At 44.2% G+C, this 16,181-nt stretch overlaps 1 protein-coding gene across 1 annotated transcript in view; it reads right to left on the bottom strand.

Moving 5' to 3' along the window:
• Positions 1-12,616, bottom strand: part of KIAA0040 (KIAA0040 ortholog) — a 158,733-nt gene extending 146,117 nt beyond the window's left edge. Inside the window, exon 1 of the mRNA XM_078641987.1 lies at positions 12,188-12,616. The gene's annotated coding sequence lies outside the window, so the exon portion shown is untranslated. The remainder of the gene's footprint in view (positions 1-12,187) is intronic.
• Positions 12,617-16,181: the final 3,565 nt, after the last annotated feature.

A 16,181-nucleotide genomic window follows, 5' to 3' on the forward strand; every position in this document is an offset into this window, starting at 1 on the left:
GTGTTGCCCTTGTGTCACGCAAGGTAATGCAAGGGCAACGCAACACGAAAGTCAGATTTGCCAAGCAACGCAAGTCACTTTGCATGGCCTTGCAGTGCTTTGTGCATCTTGAGGAAAGTGGAGAAGTGTGGCTCACTGGTTAGAGGAGGCAGACCTGTAAGCAGAGGTCAGCCTGGGACCAGGGTTCAATTCCCGGCTCGGCGGGGTCTTGAGTCCAAAAATGTCCATGGACTCGACAATTCTCGCTCTGGTGCCTACTCGATTCACGGGTTCACACTCTGCAACTCTGGGCAATAGCTTGCTTAATCTCCACAACGGCCCCTCGCGGCGGGATGCCTGGCTTTCACCTTGCGGATACCCTGCCGGGGTTATCTCACAGGGGAATACCAGGACGGGTTCCCTAAGCAAGCGCTTAGAAACCGCTTGGTGATTTGCGCTATATAAATTCCTGTACATTTACAAGGCAGTGCATGTTGCTGCCTTGCGTCACTAAAAACCTAGGGGGGCGCTCCCACGCATCCACCCATGGATTTTGACACTTTCCCAGATTTACCATTAGTATGGGAATGCGCCAAAATGCTGCACCTTCCCATGGGAGGATTAAAGGCGAGAAATATCTTTATTTCTCCTTGTATTTTCCTCTTTCCACATGTGATGCACTTTGCAGCACACATAGAAGAAGGAAAAAGCCTCAGAGGCTCCTTCCTGCACAAAAATAATCCCGCCTGCAATGCAGGCACCATTGCGGCGCGCCATGGTGCAAGGGTGCCTGCATTGGGGCAAGCCAGCACATCCCAGCTCAGGGAAATGGCAGGAATGCGCGATATAATGTTAAATATGGCGCATTCCTGGACACTACCTTTCATGCAGCGTAGTGCAGCAAGGTGTCTTGCAGCTTTGCAATCTGCGAAAGTTTGATAAATTTGGGTGCACACGAGGAGCACTGCAAGAGAAGGTCACACCTACTCATAAGAAGATCCTTATGATCACAGCCCCGTAAGTTCTACCACTGCTGTTGTTCTTGTGCACCTCTGGCTTTGCGGGGGAGTTGGGGGTGGCGGGCATTAAGACACTGAGGAGGGGCATGTCATTTGCTGTCAGGCTCTGCTGTAACCAGAGTACTGATATGCAACAAGTGTTAGAAAAGAGTGGGAATCTTTAGCATTCTTATTCCAGCAGCTACTCTTGACCGGAAATGGGCCCTGTGTGCTAGTCCCAGTGACTCTTCCTCTGGGTCCAGCATGCTATGTGCTGGTGCAAGACGCATTCAATTTTCTCATATAGGCCCAATTTGCTTTGCTTTGTGGTGCTAAAGCCTGCAGGAGGCGAGAACCAGAGAAGTCTGGCAAGGATCGGGGTGGTGGGTCAGGGTGTGTTAAAAAAAAAGAAAAAACATACCTGATTGATGCGTCTCTCCTCCCTCGTGTCGTCCGGCCAGAACAGTAAGCACCAGGCTCCCCTTAGCCAATCACTTGACTGCAATGCAGCATTGTAATTGGTCTGAGTGCTGTAGTTCAGTGCTCAGACAGACAGTGGGAGCCTGGGCATGTTCTCCACCCAGGCTGTAATGCAGCCAGGGTGGAGAACATGCAAAGTGCGCATGACTGTTTGGCTGGCCCGAGATGGCCGGCCAAACATTCATGCGCACTTGGAGTGGGCAAACCTCTCCTCCTCCTGCTCCTAGGTGAGAAGCCCAGCCCCACCCCGCCTGTAAATCTGCTGCAGCAGGAAAACATAAAATGATATTAACATTGAGTTACTAACATTTTACATTTCCTATATTTCCCTGTTGCGAGGCAGAGAAGCTGTCACTGTCCAAGGACTCCAAATGCTCCTTCCCAGGGCAGGAAACAGCTCACTTCATGGGCAGGCATTAATGAATCCCTTTTGTCTGGATTGCATTTGATGTCCTATTGGGAGCGGTTACGACTGAAATGGTGCATCACGACTGGAACTGTGCTTTCAATTCAGCAGCAAAGATACACTCAGGTGTCATTTCACTAATTTCCAAGAGATAAAGTGAGATTGAAAAGCGTTTTTCACGCAAGCCCACTGAATATAAAAAAATGCGTGTTTTGAAAAAATATCTGGCAAGTCGGTGTGTGTAATTGCACTAATAACCATGGGCCATATTATCAAGAAAGGGCGATACATTATCGCCGCTTTTATCGGCAGGAAACTGCCGCTAAAGCGGCGATAATGGACTTGATAGTATGCCCTTGTGAATTCCCATAGAAGCCCAGGTTCTGGTGTTAACCTGGGCGGCCTCTATGGGAATTCACGAGGGCATATTATCAAGCTCATTATCGCCGCTTTATCGGCAGGATCCAGCCGATAAAAGCTGCAATAATGTATCGCCATGTTTATAATCCAGAAGAAAAATTAAATGTTTTCAATACTTATAAATAATTTGTTTTTATATAGCACTTCATACTGCACGTCTACCATTTGCAAGCACTGCAAATAACAGATGTTAAAATTACCCACTCATGATACTCAATTTATCGACCTTCAATAGAAACGATGACTCGGCCTTGCAGTGATTCAAAGTCATACCTGCCAATCGCCACTTTATTTTTTGCAGTTTTATATAGTGCAAACTCGATCCGAGCATTTTACATGAGCACCAGTTCCGTTACACAAGGATACATTTACTTTTTGGTAGGCATGTGGAGATATAAATGATTCTCCCAGAATCACAGGATGTTGAGCCGACGCTGAGACTCAAACCTGGGGGCATATTAGCAAGAACCCTGTGTAAAATTATCGCCATTTTATCGGCAGGAAACTGCCGATAAAATGGCGATAATGGGCTTGCTAATATGCGTTATAGAATTCCAATAGAAGCCCAGGTTAGATGTGCAGGACATCTTACCTGGGCTTCTATTGGAATTCTATAACACATATTAGCAAGCCCATTATCGCCGCTTTAGCGGCAGCTTCCTGCTGATAAAACTGCGATAATTTTACGCAGGGTTCTTGCTAATATGCCCCCAGGTTTCCCAGTTCCAAAGTGGGCAGCTATGGCCGTTACGCCACATCATCTCCCCCTCATTGCAGCAGCGACTGTATGGGTTCATTGAGTTGTCCCTGTAAGAGTGAGCTATCTATACATTTATCTCTAGTAATCCTAGCACGTCTTATCAACCGGCAAGAATTCAAAGTGATACCTTGCAAAGTTATTTGCTTGATACACAACTCACTCAATTCGATGTGATTGTAACATACGACCTGAAAGTCAATAAGGATCTCTGCAAGAGAAGCAATAACCCGCTGAGCTATCTTACACAAAATAGAAATCTGCTGTCTACTGATTACAAGTAATTTACTGTAAAAGACACATCAGCCATGTCAGCTACTTAATGATTCAAACCTAATTCCAGACAGATCTCTTCAGCAAGTTCCTTAACTGCCTGGGTAAGCTTATCCAAAACCTATACATTGCAATATAGATTTATTCAGCAGGCGCCTGGGGCCCCTAAGTTATATTGAAATTGATTCTCTTTGTAACCAATTATGTGAAACAGAATAAATAGCTTTTTAACATTTTTGTCCATACTTACATTTTTTTTGAGGTTGCAGTTTGTATCACATAATGCACAGAATAGTTATCTTTGTACAGTTTCTACACCTCTGCCCCTCATGGCATGCCCCAGGGACATTTTAAGGGTTTTGGGGGCTCTGGGCCAAACATGTTTTGGGGCGCCGGTTCGGAACAGCTTTATATTTATGATCCAGTTTCAGCATTTTCATGCCCTCTTAGGCCAGGTCATTGACAGTGCACAGGCAGTACACCTAATATTCAGGGGCAGTGATATGTTCAATATTGTAACACAGCAGCTCACTAATATTACTACAAATAATCTCTCTGACACCCTCCCATTTCACATTTGTGAGGTCCTGTCTTGATCTAAAAGAAACTTTATTAATTGATGTTGCGTAAAACTCCACATTTCTCTGCAAAATGCCTGTAATAGACTCTCACACATAACCTAAACTACAAATAAATTAAAGAAAATGGTATTTAAAACAATATGTTTAAGATGTATTCAAGGTCATCAGGGCGAGACTCTGCAGAACAGAGGTGGCTCTGTCAGGGGGCCACTGAAAGGCTGGGACCCTGGCCAGAGCCCACTTTGCCAAGGCCAGAAAATGTCTTTGACCTGCCCTTCCTGCCCAGTTTGAGATTTACTGTGTAACGTTTGCTAATTCCACCATTGTGGGTCAAGTTTCCACAACAAACTGTCATAGTACCAGCCCTGAATATCAAACATTGGGCCTGTACAGATGCAACATTCCATCTGTGGCCCCCAGTGTAAGGTAACAGCCACTCCATAGGCCATTATGAACACTGTGTACCACCCAGGATTTTCAACTGCATTCTTGGTGTTGGGGTCTTGTTTTGCTCCATTGACCTAATTAGGCTAACACACCTGAAATTAACTATATATAGGGGGAAAGTCCAGGACAGGAGATAGTGTCCCTAATGAGCAGAAGTGAGTGGGTCTCCCCACACCTGTGTGAGGTTTCATATCTCCGCAGAGCGCATTTGTAATTTTTGTCAAAGGATATCACTCCACAGCTTCCTGATGAAAGGGGGACTTTGTCAACCCTTTTCAGATACTGCACCCCACATTTGGAAGGCAAATCAGCGTCTCTGCTTTGCACATGACCTATAGTCCTTTTATGTATAGTCAGCGTACCATATAGCCTTAGAGTCTGCCGTGGCGGGCTCTACCAGCCAATAAAGGCTTGCTCCAGTGTTAAAGGCCCAAAGCAAAGGCCTTTAACAGCCGGGAGAGCCCGATACAGCGGGCTCTAAGGCTATTAGAACATTATGCCCCCAGAGGACATAATGTTCTAATTTGTATAACAAAGGTCTCACTAAGCCTTAGCGGATTGAAATCCCCTCAGGCTCCATGAGGCCTTTTGTTCACAGCAACAGCTGTAAATAAACATTGGAATGTTGGATCTCCGGGCTACTACCAGCCATTAGAAGCCCGGAGCACTCCATTGTCTTCAACTGAACTCCCAACATTCCAATGTTTTAATAAGTATTTGACTCACTGACATTTTTAAGTTGCTTTCTTCACTCCTTAAAAGGATCGTGAATCAAAGTCCCTAGAAACAATTCAGCTCATTGTAAGTGCTTCATAGGTATGTTATAGAACTTATGCACCCTAGCTGCACAGCGTGATAACGTCAGAACAGTGTTAAAGACTTTTGGCGTCCTGGGCAAGACATAATTTGAGCGACCCTGTTGGGAACAACTTTGAATTGTAATACCTATTTTCTGTCAATTAAAGCCCATAAGATACTAAAATCAGGCCACTCAAAAATAGTTAAAATATGCCTTGCATGTATAAGGATGACAATGCTTACTGTTTCTGCTGCCAATAATATACAAACAAAAAAGATTTTTTGGAAACCACAAGAAATATGCTTTGCTTGTGGCTCCAACAATTCTTAAGAAGACCCTAGGTAAAGAGTTGGGAGTAAAGGTAGGCAGCGAGGAGAAGGGTTGACGCATAGAAATAGACAGAGGTGAGACAGAGAGAAAGTTCATTTTCCAAAAAGGGCTCATAGTAGGTTGGGTCCCTGGGCAATTGCCCTCTTTGCTCTCCTCATTCCATAAAACTTCTCTGCATCAGAATACTATTTAAAGATTGCATAAATAAAACTGAGGGATGTCTGCAATGGCTCCCTACCGATTCCTTGGGGCCCATGCTGGGGCTTTACCTATCTAATATAGCATAGCACAGCAGACAGCATGCAGCAGAGCACAATACCACATTCCATAAGATACCATAACAGAGGTCTGGATAGCAAAGTATAGCATAACAATACATATAACATTAGTATAGCACAGCATACCATACAATCTCACAGCAGACAAACCTTGAGATAACATTTAACATAGTACAGCATAGCATGGCATAACACAGTGTAGCAGAACAGGGTTACATACTACATATAATATGAATAACATAAAGAACATAATATCCATACTAATATTATAAAGAGAGAGCCCAAACCTTTGAGGCGGGTAATCTCAGTAATCACAGCACCAATCGCAACACCCAATACAGCGTTGGAAAGGGTAGTTGAAGCAGAAGGACATAGGCTATGCAGACGGCCACCATTTTTTTTTGCAGAGATTTATATAGCGCGAACTTGACCCGAACTGAGTCAGGTATAAGAGCGCTTTACATAGCACCAGATACATTACATGAGGACACACATTCATTTTTGTTAGGCACGGGGAGATTAAGGGCCGGATGTAGGTCGGTCGGTAACGGCCGAAAATCGGTATTTTCGTCCGTTACCGACCGAGATTCACAAAATGGTATGTAGGGCCACATATTTTACAGATTCGGTAAATTTACCGATCGGTAAATTTACCGAATCTGTAAAATACCGAATCGGTATTTTTACCGATTCGGTAACATTGAGATGTAGGTGGGACTCTTCTGAGTCCCACAAGCCTTACAGAATCGTTATTTTACCATGAAATCCAACTTCATGGTAAAAAACCGATTCCGGTGTGCATGCACATGTGTGCATGCACACCTGTGCCATATGACAGGCAGACCTGCCCTTAGGGCAGGTATGCCTGCCACATGGCCCCCGAATCTTTTTTGGGGGTGCTAGAGGGTGTCAAAGTGACACCCCCTGCACCCTTGTCAAAATCTGTATTTACCGAATCGGTAAATACCGACCGGTAATGCCCCATTCATTCCTATGGGCTTCAAAGCCCATAGGAATGAATGGGGCATTACCGGTCGGTATTTACCGAATCGGTAAATACAGATATTTACCGATTCCGTAAAAGGAACATCTGGATGTTCCTACATATCCACCCCTTAGATTTACCGATTTTTAATTACCGAATCGGTAGGATTCGGTAATTAAAAATCGGTAAATCTATTTTACCTACATCTGGGCCTAAGTGATTTGCCCAGAATCACAGGATGTTTGGCGTCGTTACCAAGACTCGAACCCAGATCCCCAGGTCCGAGGTCGAGCGCCTTAGCAGTTAGGCCAACTCCTCTATACATTTAAAAGGTAAAAGAACCGTGCCAGCAAAGTAGTCCCTTGTGGGCGTGTCTGCGTTGTGCTGTGGGCGTGGGCTGGGGGCGTGACTAATGCTGGGGGCGTGTGGTACGGCCATCACATCGTGGGCTGTGGGCGTGTGCTGTGGGCATGACAAATGATGGGGGCGTGACAAACGCTGGGGGCGTGTGTCTGCCCTTCACGCCAGGTGAGTCGTACATACAAGCACCAATTACGTTGCTGCGCAGCATCAAGGGGCTCCTGGGGGCGTGAGAAACGCTGGGGGCGTGTGTCCGGCCTTCATGCCATGTGAACGCAATTGCGCCGCATCAAGGGGCACGCTGGGGGCGTGAGAAACACTGGGGGTGTGTGCTACGTTACGCCCTTCATGCCATGTGGGTCGTACATTAATCAGAAGATCGTCTGCTGTGGCCGTGTGCTGGGGGCTTGACAAACGCGTTCACCTGGAGGGCTGGTAAGTAACGTTACTGCAGCCTCTCCTGCGCGCTGTTACTGAACTCTCTCATTCAAGGAAATTACAGGTGCCTGCTACCATCAACGAGGGCTCTAGCTGGGCTCAGGCGGCGGATCAGTACACTAATTACACGCGCCTGATAACATCAACCAGGGCTGCAGCTGGGCCTCAAGCGGGGGAACACGCGCCTGCTAACATCAAACAGGCCTGCATCTGGGCCTCTAGTGGGGGAACACGCAAATGAGCGTGTCTGCGGGGACAATAACTGCAGCCTCTCCTACTCGCTATCACTCAACTCTCTCGTTAAACGTATTTACCCGCGGCTGATAACTCTCTCATTCAACAACATTACACGCGCCTGCTAACATCAACCAGGGCTGTAGCCTGGCTCAGGCGGCGGATCACTACACCAATTACACGCACCTGCTAACATCAACCAGGGCTGCAGCTGGGCCTTCTCTGTCCCTATTCTAATGAAACAAAAAATGTTGTCTACTGCGAGATTTTAAAATAAATTGCCCTGGCCAAATACACACATTACACACATTCTATTTCATACCCGGACAACGTCGGGACGGGCTGCTAGTAGTATATAACACGTGACACAACAAAAAGGGCAGCATTGTTGCTAAATGCACCTGCTGCACAGGCCAGAGGCTTCGGTTCTGGCAGAATCTGCAGGTCATAGGATCCAATTCTGGAAGGTCCTACTCACCCTTTCTTCACATTTTTGGTTCAAGAAACATGAACACAATTTGATTTGGTAACTATATAAAGTGCTCTGGAACCTCATGAGTGTGGTGAAAAACTCTATTCATAAATTAATGTCCATATTGTATCCGAACTTTTGATGCATGGCTGGAAGCTTTAATAAATGCCTAAGTCACAGTAAAATAAAGAAACTCTGCTCTTGCTTGTTCTCACTTTTTTATGGTCCATTGTGACAGTGTGTTGCCAGACAATTATGTGAGCATTATTAGAGAGGGGTTTTAGCTTTGCCCCTTTGTTGGGAGCCACAAGTACATGTTTTCTTTGGGCATGAGTTGTGTGCTTCCACATAAAAAGTGCTTGCCCTCCACACAGCTGTGGTTATTTGGTTTCTTTATCCAACTGTCTGAGCTTGAACTTTCTGGGGCACACACATAGTAACACTGTAGTGCTACTAAAGTGTCTGACATAACTAGATAATTTATGGTGTGTTTCTCTGACAGTAGAATAGATGGGAAGGATGTTTAAGTCTGGCTTCACATTGTAACTGTCACCTAACCTTGTAACCTACACATATTATTCTACAGTTCTTTGCTTCCACACAAACACATATTCATTCCCATGCTATTTGCTTGTAGTGCTTTATATTACCATACAAAATTACTTTCAAAGCCAGACCTATTGGCATTGCCAATGCTTGCTGATTTCTAGTTTGCTTACTTAGCACAACAGTAGTGGCCAAATTTATGCTGATTCAGTGTCACCAAAAGTGACACAAACTGGCGCAAAATGTTAATTTGATATTTAGTTTCCAGCACAACACTTGATTTACTTTGTAATTTAGCCTTATAGTATGCACTGATTTTCTCATTGGGGTGTCCCATGAGCGGAATTTGGGTGTTCCAACATAACCACCCATGGGTTTTGATGCAAAGCTGGGTCTGCTAACATTTGTAGACAGGAAACTGCGCAAAAATAATAGTTGCATACAATTAACGAATGGGTGACATTCTTCCAAGTTTTACACCTTTTTATGTGTTCTATACTGAACGGCACATATGCACGGTTGGATTAGTTGCAAACTCTAAGTATAGTTTTTGTACTGGAAGTGTACCTGCCATTAGAAAACCTGTGCTAGATATCATGCACTCACCCGTGCACTAAAGTGTAACAATGTATGCGTGATGCAAGTCACCCCCAAGTGCCAAAGCACTGTGGGAGAGAGATGCATCATTATGTCTGAGTCAGAGGCAAACCTAGCATTGGTGGAGCAGGTGCAGAGAGGCCCAGAGTCTTATAGGCCCATTGAACCCTGGTAATTCTATATTTTAGTACCCCAAAAGCAGGCAAAGAGGACAGTTTGCTTGCTAGCACTAGGGCCCTTGGGATCCTTGCAGCACTACTGATCTTAGTAGAAATGGCCCTGTTTTCCTCTCACCCTTTCAGGCAATGCAGCTCCGTGACTGGCTGCTGTGATGCATTGCATGACTTCTAAGTGAATTTGTTCTCTCCGAATGGTTCATTTGTAGAAAAAGAAGTGCCGGGGCTCTCGTTAGGTGGCAGCTTCGGCCAGCCTCCTGTCTCCTGTTAGTGCTGCCTAACACAGAACCAACAAGTGGGGAGGAGATGTGGCACAATGGCCAGAGCTGCCAACGTCGGAGCAGGGGAACCAGGTTTGAGTCTCTGCGTCAGCTCAACATCGAGTGATTCTGGGTGAATCATCTAATCTCCCCGTGCCCACCAAAAATGAATGTGTCCTTAATTGGTGCTCATGTGCCGGTGTTGATGATTAAGAACCGGTGCTGAACACCGGAAACCACCAGCCCAAATTAGGCACTGTCTTCTCCACAGCAAAACCTAACTACTTCTCAAAACAGATGAAATTACATAATCTAACCAGTGTTTCGTTCTTATTTTTGGACTACCATAAAAACACCACTTAATTCCACAGAATGAATCAACAGAAAAGAAGTCCCAATAAAATACACACAGAAAGAATTGACAACAGAAACAAGCGTATGTTACTTCATGTGCACAGTATTTGTGTATCCTCTACAGTCGGACAGCCTGAAACTGCCTTTCACCTTTACTCACTGACTGATGTCAGAATTCACAGATATGATTGTGTCTGGCCTCTGTAACTAAGGGGCTTATCTATAAGAGCCCTGTGCCACTTTTGCACCAGGTAAAGTGGCACTTGCATGATGAAGGGCTCTCATGAAGACTTATGAAGCCACGCAAAGCCACCCTTTGTGGCTTTGACAGGCCTCATAAATCATGAGAGAAGGCGAGGAAGCGCAAATGACTGTGTCACCTAACTCTGTGCCTGGGAAGTGCTCCATGGGTGTTGGCGTGGATTTTATCTTGCAACATCCATGGAATTTGACGCTTCCCCAGATTTACAAAGTGATGTAAACCTGGGAAAGCGTCATATCCATACACCTCCTGAGGTGAGGTGCAATTTGGAGAAATATGTTAATTTCTCCTTGTTTTTCCCTCAAAACACACATAGAAAGATGAAAATGCCTCATAGGATTGTTTTTGTGCAGGAGGGTGCTCCTTCCTGTACAAAAACAGTCCTGCCTGCAACGGAGGCACTCTTACACCATGGTGCAATGGTGCCTACGTTGGCACGAGGCTGCCGAAATGGTTCGAGCACATGCCGCAAGGACTGGACTTCACTGTATTGCTCAAATATGGTGCATTCCTGCCCTTTCACTTTGGCGTAGGGCAGCACAGTCTACATCAACATGTCATAAATTAGACCCTAAGGGCCTTATTTATGAGTCCCTGTGATACTTTTGCAACACTTTTGCGCCGCAGTTGCGTCACTTTTTGTGATGCATTGGTGGTGTAAAAAAAGGTGCCATGTTGCATCTAGGGAGATGCGCCTCTTGTAGACCCCTGGCCACATATAATGTATGCAGGGTGGGCGTTACCCCGCAAAATGCGTTGTAGAAATGGCGCATTGAAATCTATATGATTTCAGTGCGCCACTTCTAGGACACTACTTCGTCAATATCTTACGCCTGGTTCACAGCAGGTGTAAGACTGACACAGGTCCACATTGCTGAAGTTTCATCTATTTTGAGACACACTCCAGCAATGCGCCACTTTTGCACCAACAGGTACATCAGAAATACTGACGTATCTGTAACTCTTGCGACATGGAGCGCCATACATTAAATACAGTGCATCCATCCTGTTTTAAGGAGGGCACACTGGAAACTGTTGCATTGCTGGTTTCACGCAGCGATGCTTGCTACAGTTTTCATAACTGACGTCCTAAAAGTCTCTTCTGGTTATGCGTTGCAGTGGTGCCTTTCGTTTTGGAGAAGGACAGTATGAGTTTAAATGTGTTTGTACAATTTCGTGTATATGAGGAATAACAGTGAAACAAGCTGGCTCTTAAAATACAGCATTCATTAGCAGCTCAGCGGTTAGCATTTTCTTGACCTTTAAAGGATACAAATGGCTAAATCCGCCCCCCCCCCACCTCCTATCCCCACCATACCAGAACCTGTCTCCGTTTCGAACTTCTCCCGCGCGCGCATTATCCCACTGAGCATCTTACATAAAGGGAGTCACTGGACGAACAGGGGAGTAAACACCTAGACATCATTTCCATAGTTCACAATACAAAAGCATTTATTTAGCGCACATCACAAATTCAAGTGCATCTGTGCGCCCCAAATGTTAGGTGGAAAAGATGAGCAAGTGGGCCGGCAGTGCCAGGGTTGGACTGCGCGACGAGCAGGACGAACGCATTTGTCCTCAGGAGACACTTGCTCCACTGAGCTCTCTTGTCAGTTCTGGCTAGGTACGGGATGGCAATGGCCTTGGACGCGTCGCTGTGCCACGCGCCTCGAGGCAAATATTACGGATGCAGCACTGGGAGAGGCGCGTAGACACAGCCACCCCTCGCCGCGGGCCCTCGAAGCATTCACTCACCTCTGCGAACAGTTCAGTCCTCTCCGCCAAAGTCAAAGACGCGGGGACTTCGATCTCTGTGGTTTCAAAGTTGAAGGTCGGCGGGTGGGGGACATACGCCTCTGTCCGCACTTTTGGGATACTGTGCTTGGCCCCGGAGCCCACCACACCTGGGCGTGGCCCTCCGTCACACGCCGACGTCACCGTTAAATGAAGAAACCGAAGCCCGCACCTTCCCTGCTCGCCGCCGCTGCTGCTCTTTCTTCCGCCGTGTCTTACTTGGTTTGCTTCATGTTGGCTCACGCCTCGCATTCTTGAGGGCTGCGCAGACTGATGTCAGAGGCTCGACTTCCTGAGGCGGCTCAGGCTCTGGCAAGGGGCACTCAGTGAGTGATGTTTGGGCAGCGCGTTACGGTGAACGGATTCACGTCTAGGCGCTTCCCACGCAGGAAGTGGTTGTAGAAGGGCAGAGATTCTAGTGTTCACGCAGAGGTTACGGACGCACGTGCCGCGCACACCTGGCATCAGAGTGACATTTTTGTTTGTTCCATGACCTTGGAGGGGCACCTCGCTCATGTATGTTGAAATCTTATGGTGTGTGTGCCACAAATCGTTGCACCACTGCATGCGTCATTTGTGTGCACGTCCGAAGTCTGTGTGGGCTGGTTAAATGTGAGGCTGCGAGTGTGCAAACAACACCAAGGAGAGACAGTACTAAGGGCGGTGAGGTTCACTGCTTTGTGGGCGTAACTCCTCTGCCCCCCCCCCCATTTCCCCCCAATAAAGAATCTCAGGTGTTATTTAGGGGTTCCTTTCCATAATTACGCCAAATGTCAGAAAAATTACGTCGTATTATAGAAAATGAGGCAAAATGCAGAGCTTGCATTTAGCGCTATATTTTAGTGCAAATCAGGGGCAAATTTACTATTTTTTCACGTAGCGTACTGCAGCAGCTGCAAATGCTGTGCTGCGCTACGTAGAAAGGAGAGAGGAGGAGAGCGCCCTATTTACTAGAATAAGGCACTCTCCTCTCCCTAGCGCCGGTGCTGAAATCAGCTGCCATGGGTCACGGAGACATCTTTGCACCATGGTGCAAGGGTGTCACAGTGACTCTGCATAGGTTTTGTACTAGAAGGAATCCTTCCAATACAAACTACTATGCACAGACTGAGGGGCAGATTTACAAACCCCTTTCAACACTTTTACGCCGCAGTTGTGTCACTTTTGTGATGCAGCGGCGTCGTAAACAATGCGCCACTTTGCGACACATTTACAACGTGACGCATCTCCCTAGATGCTGTAAGGACCTGCAGCAGGTATAATGTATGCAGGGTGGGCGTTCGGACTCAAGAAAGCCTCGTAAAAGTGAAGCAGTGAAATCTACAAGATTTCAAAGAGTCACTTTTAAGATGCCACTGCGTCAAAACCTTACACTTGCTTAAAGCAGGCGTAAGGAGTGATGCAGAAAAATAGAAATAGGCATTCTGAAGCATTGCTGGAGTTACATAGTGCTTGCGACACGACTCCAGCAATGCGTTGCCTTTACGCCAATGGATGCGTCACACATCTATTAATCCTTCCGCCACGGTGTGCCACATTGTAAACGCGACGCATCCATGGTGGCGCAAGGATTTTTTTGCGTGAAGCAAATTAACTGGTGCATCTCTGCTGATATCCAGAATTGTGTCAGTTTCTTGTAAATCTGCCCCTTAATTTGAACCATTTTCCCACTTTGTATGTGTCCTGTAAAGTGCAGCACACATGCAAAGTTGGAAAAGGAAGGAGAAATGGAAGCATTTCTCCTTCCTTGCACCTAGTTGAAAAGGGCACAGTTTTCCCACACTAAACCCAATCTACTTTATTTAGTAAATTGGGTTTTGCATGAAAAACCTTGGGTGGTTGCATGGGAACCCTGATGCACCACCCTTGGTACTCTCCCATGGAACAAAGTAATACAAAGCAGTGATATGCGCTGCTTCGCATTACTTTCCCATTATTTCCAGCACTAAACAAATTTAGAGCTGGAAAGTAACTTGGGAAAAAAAGATTTTGTGCACGGCACAAAATATAAGTAAATCTCCCCCTCAGTCTATTTTAGATACAAGAGCACATTTAACGCTAAAAAGTCCAAAAATATAAATCAAGTTCTGAAAACAGTTGCTTTCATTCTGTTATTCACATTAGTCCCTTGTGATATAATTGTTGCCCGAACATGGTGTAATGGGCCAGTGTAGCAAATGATCAAAAACTTTTCAGTGCGGTTGGATGGAGATGGATGATGGTAGTCTGGGCCATTTTTGGGAAAATGTGGGCCATTAGTGCACTGTGATGCAATGCTCTTCTACATTGATAAATTGTGTCCATATTAATATAAAAATGGAGGTATGTAAAGAAGACAACTCGCTGTTGGAATGTTTTTCACCTTGTTTTGAAACTTGCCTGTCACAACATTCAACAATTAAAAGGCCTAAATTAGTGTAATTTTTAATATTTGGAAACCTTAAAAAGGAGCTAATGTTTACATTATTGCCTTTCACTTGCCTCATTCTTTCATTCACCATAGGACCCGATCATGAGAGAACGTTTTTTGTAAGCAAATTCCATCTCTCCGAAGCCACATAATTCAAACTTAGCAGTGGTATAACATTAGCCCCCACAGCCCCTGCGGAGCAAGGAGGGCACCAATCTCCAGGTGGCCCCCTTCAGCACTGTGCATGGGCCCCTGGCCTGGGAGCTCCTGACTGCGTCCAGAGCATGGGATGCGCCCTCCATGTCCTTTGCAGGGTGGCCTCCTCAAGTATTGTTACACCACTGAAACTTAGATATGCATTACCAGCAAAAGAACCGTGGTTTGTTAAAAGTTTTCTTGGATGTGACCTTCCACTGCTTTTGAACAAGCAGCTAATGCTGTATTGAAAAGAAAAATGGTAGTCAGACAAAATATCGAAATTAAAATATCGATATACAATAATATCGATGTTTTAATATCGATGGTATAGTATATCGATGTGCCATAATATCGACAGACAGAATATCGAGATTAAGGTATGTATGTTAGTAATATCGAAATTTTGTTGTTTAGTGTTATGTATTTTATTATGTTGTTTATATGTTTGCTAAATATGTTTAGAAATGTATGTTTGAAAATTAGTAATTATGTTAACATTTTGCGTTTTAGTATTAGAGCGGGTTGTGGGTTTATAGGGGAATAGGGTGGGAAGTAATTTAATAATAATTAAATAATTAATATATGTTTTTAAATATTTTTTAATTAATAATTAATTTGTAATTAATTGAAACTAATTAGTTAATTACATTAATTAGATTTAATGTGGTAATATATTTAATTTAGTGTTATTGTTAATTAATAATTAATTGGTAATTACTTAATATTAATTAGTTAATTAAATTAATTAGATTTAATGTGCTAAGATATATAATTTATTGTTATTGTTAATTAATAATTAATTGGTAATTAATTAATGTTAATTAGTTAATTACATTAATTAGATTTATTGTGCTAATATATTTAATTTAGTGTTATTGTTAATTAATAATTACTTTGTAATGAAATAATATTAAGTAGTAAATTAAATTAATTAGAGTTAATGTGTTAATATTTTTAATTTATTAATTTTTGATATTGTTAATTAATAATTAATTGGTAATTAATAATTATTAAGTGATTAAATGATTTCATTTATTTATGTGTAGTGGGTTGTGTGTTTATAGGGAAACAACCATTACAACGCAACTTTTACAACGCACTACCATTACAACGAAACTTTTACAACGCAAAAACTATTACAACGCATGCATTTACAACGCATGTTTTTACAACGCAGATACCTTTACAACGCATACCATTACAACGCAAGTATTGGTAAGTATATAATTATATTTAAAATGTTATAGTTTTGGGTTTTTGGGTCAAGGGGTATTTTTAGGGTTCAGGGTCAGTTTTTAGTTTTGGGGTAAAGGGGTATTTTTAGGATTCAGGGTCAGTTTTTAGTTT

This window comes from Lissotriton helveticus, chromosome 1_1, assembly GCF_964261635.1.
Source record: "Lissotriton helveticus chromosome 1_1, aLisHel1.1, whole genome shotgun sequence".
NCBI classification, from domain to species: Eukaryota; Metazoa; Chordata; class Amphibia; order Caudata; family Salamandridae; genus Lissotriton; species Lissotriton helveticus.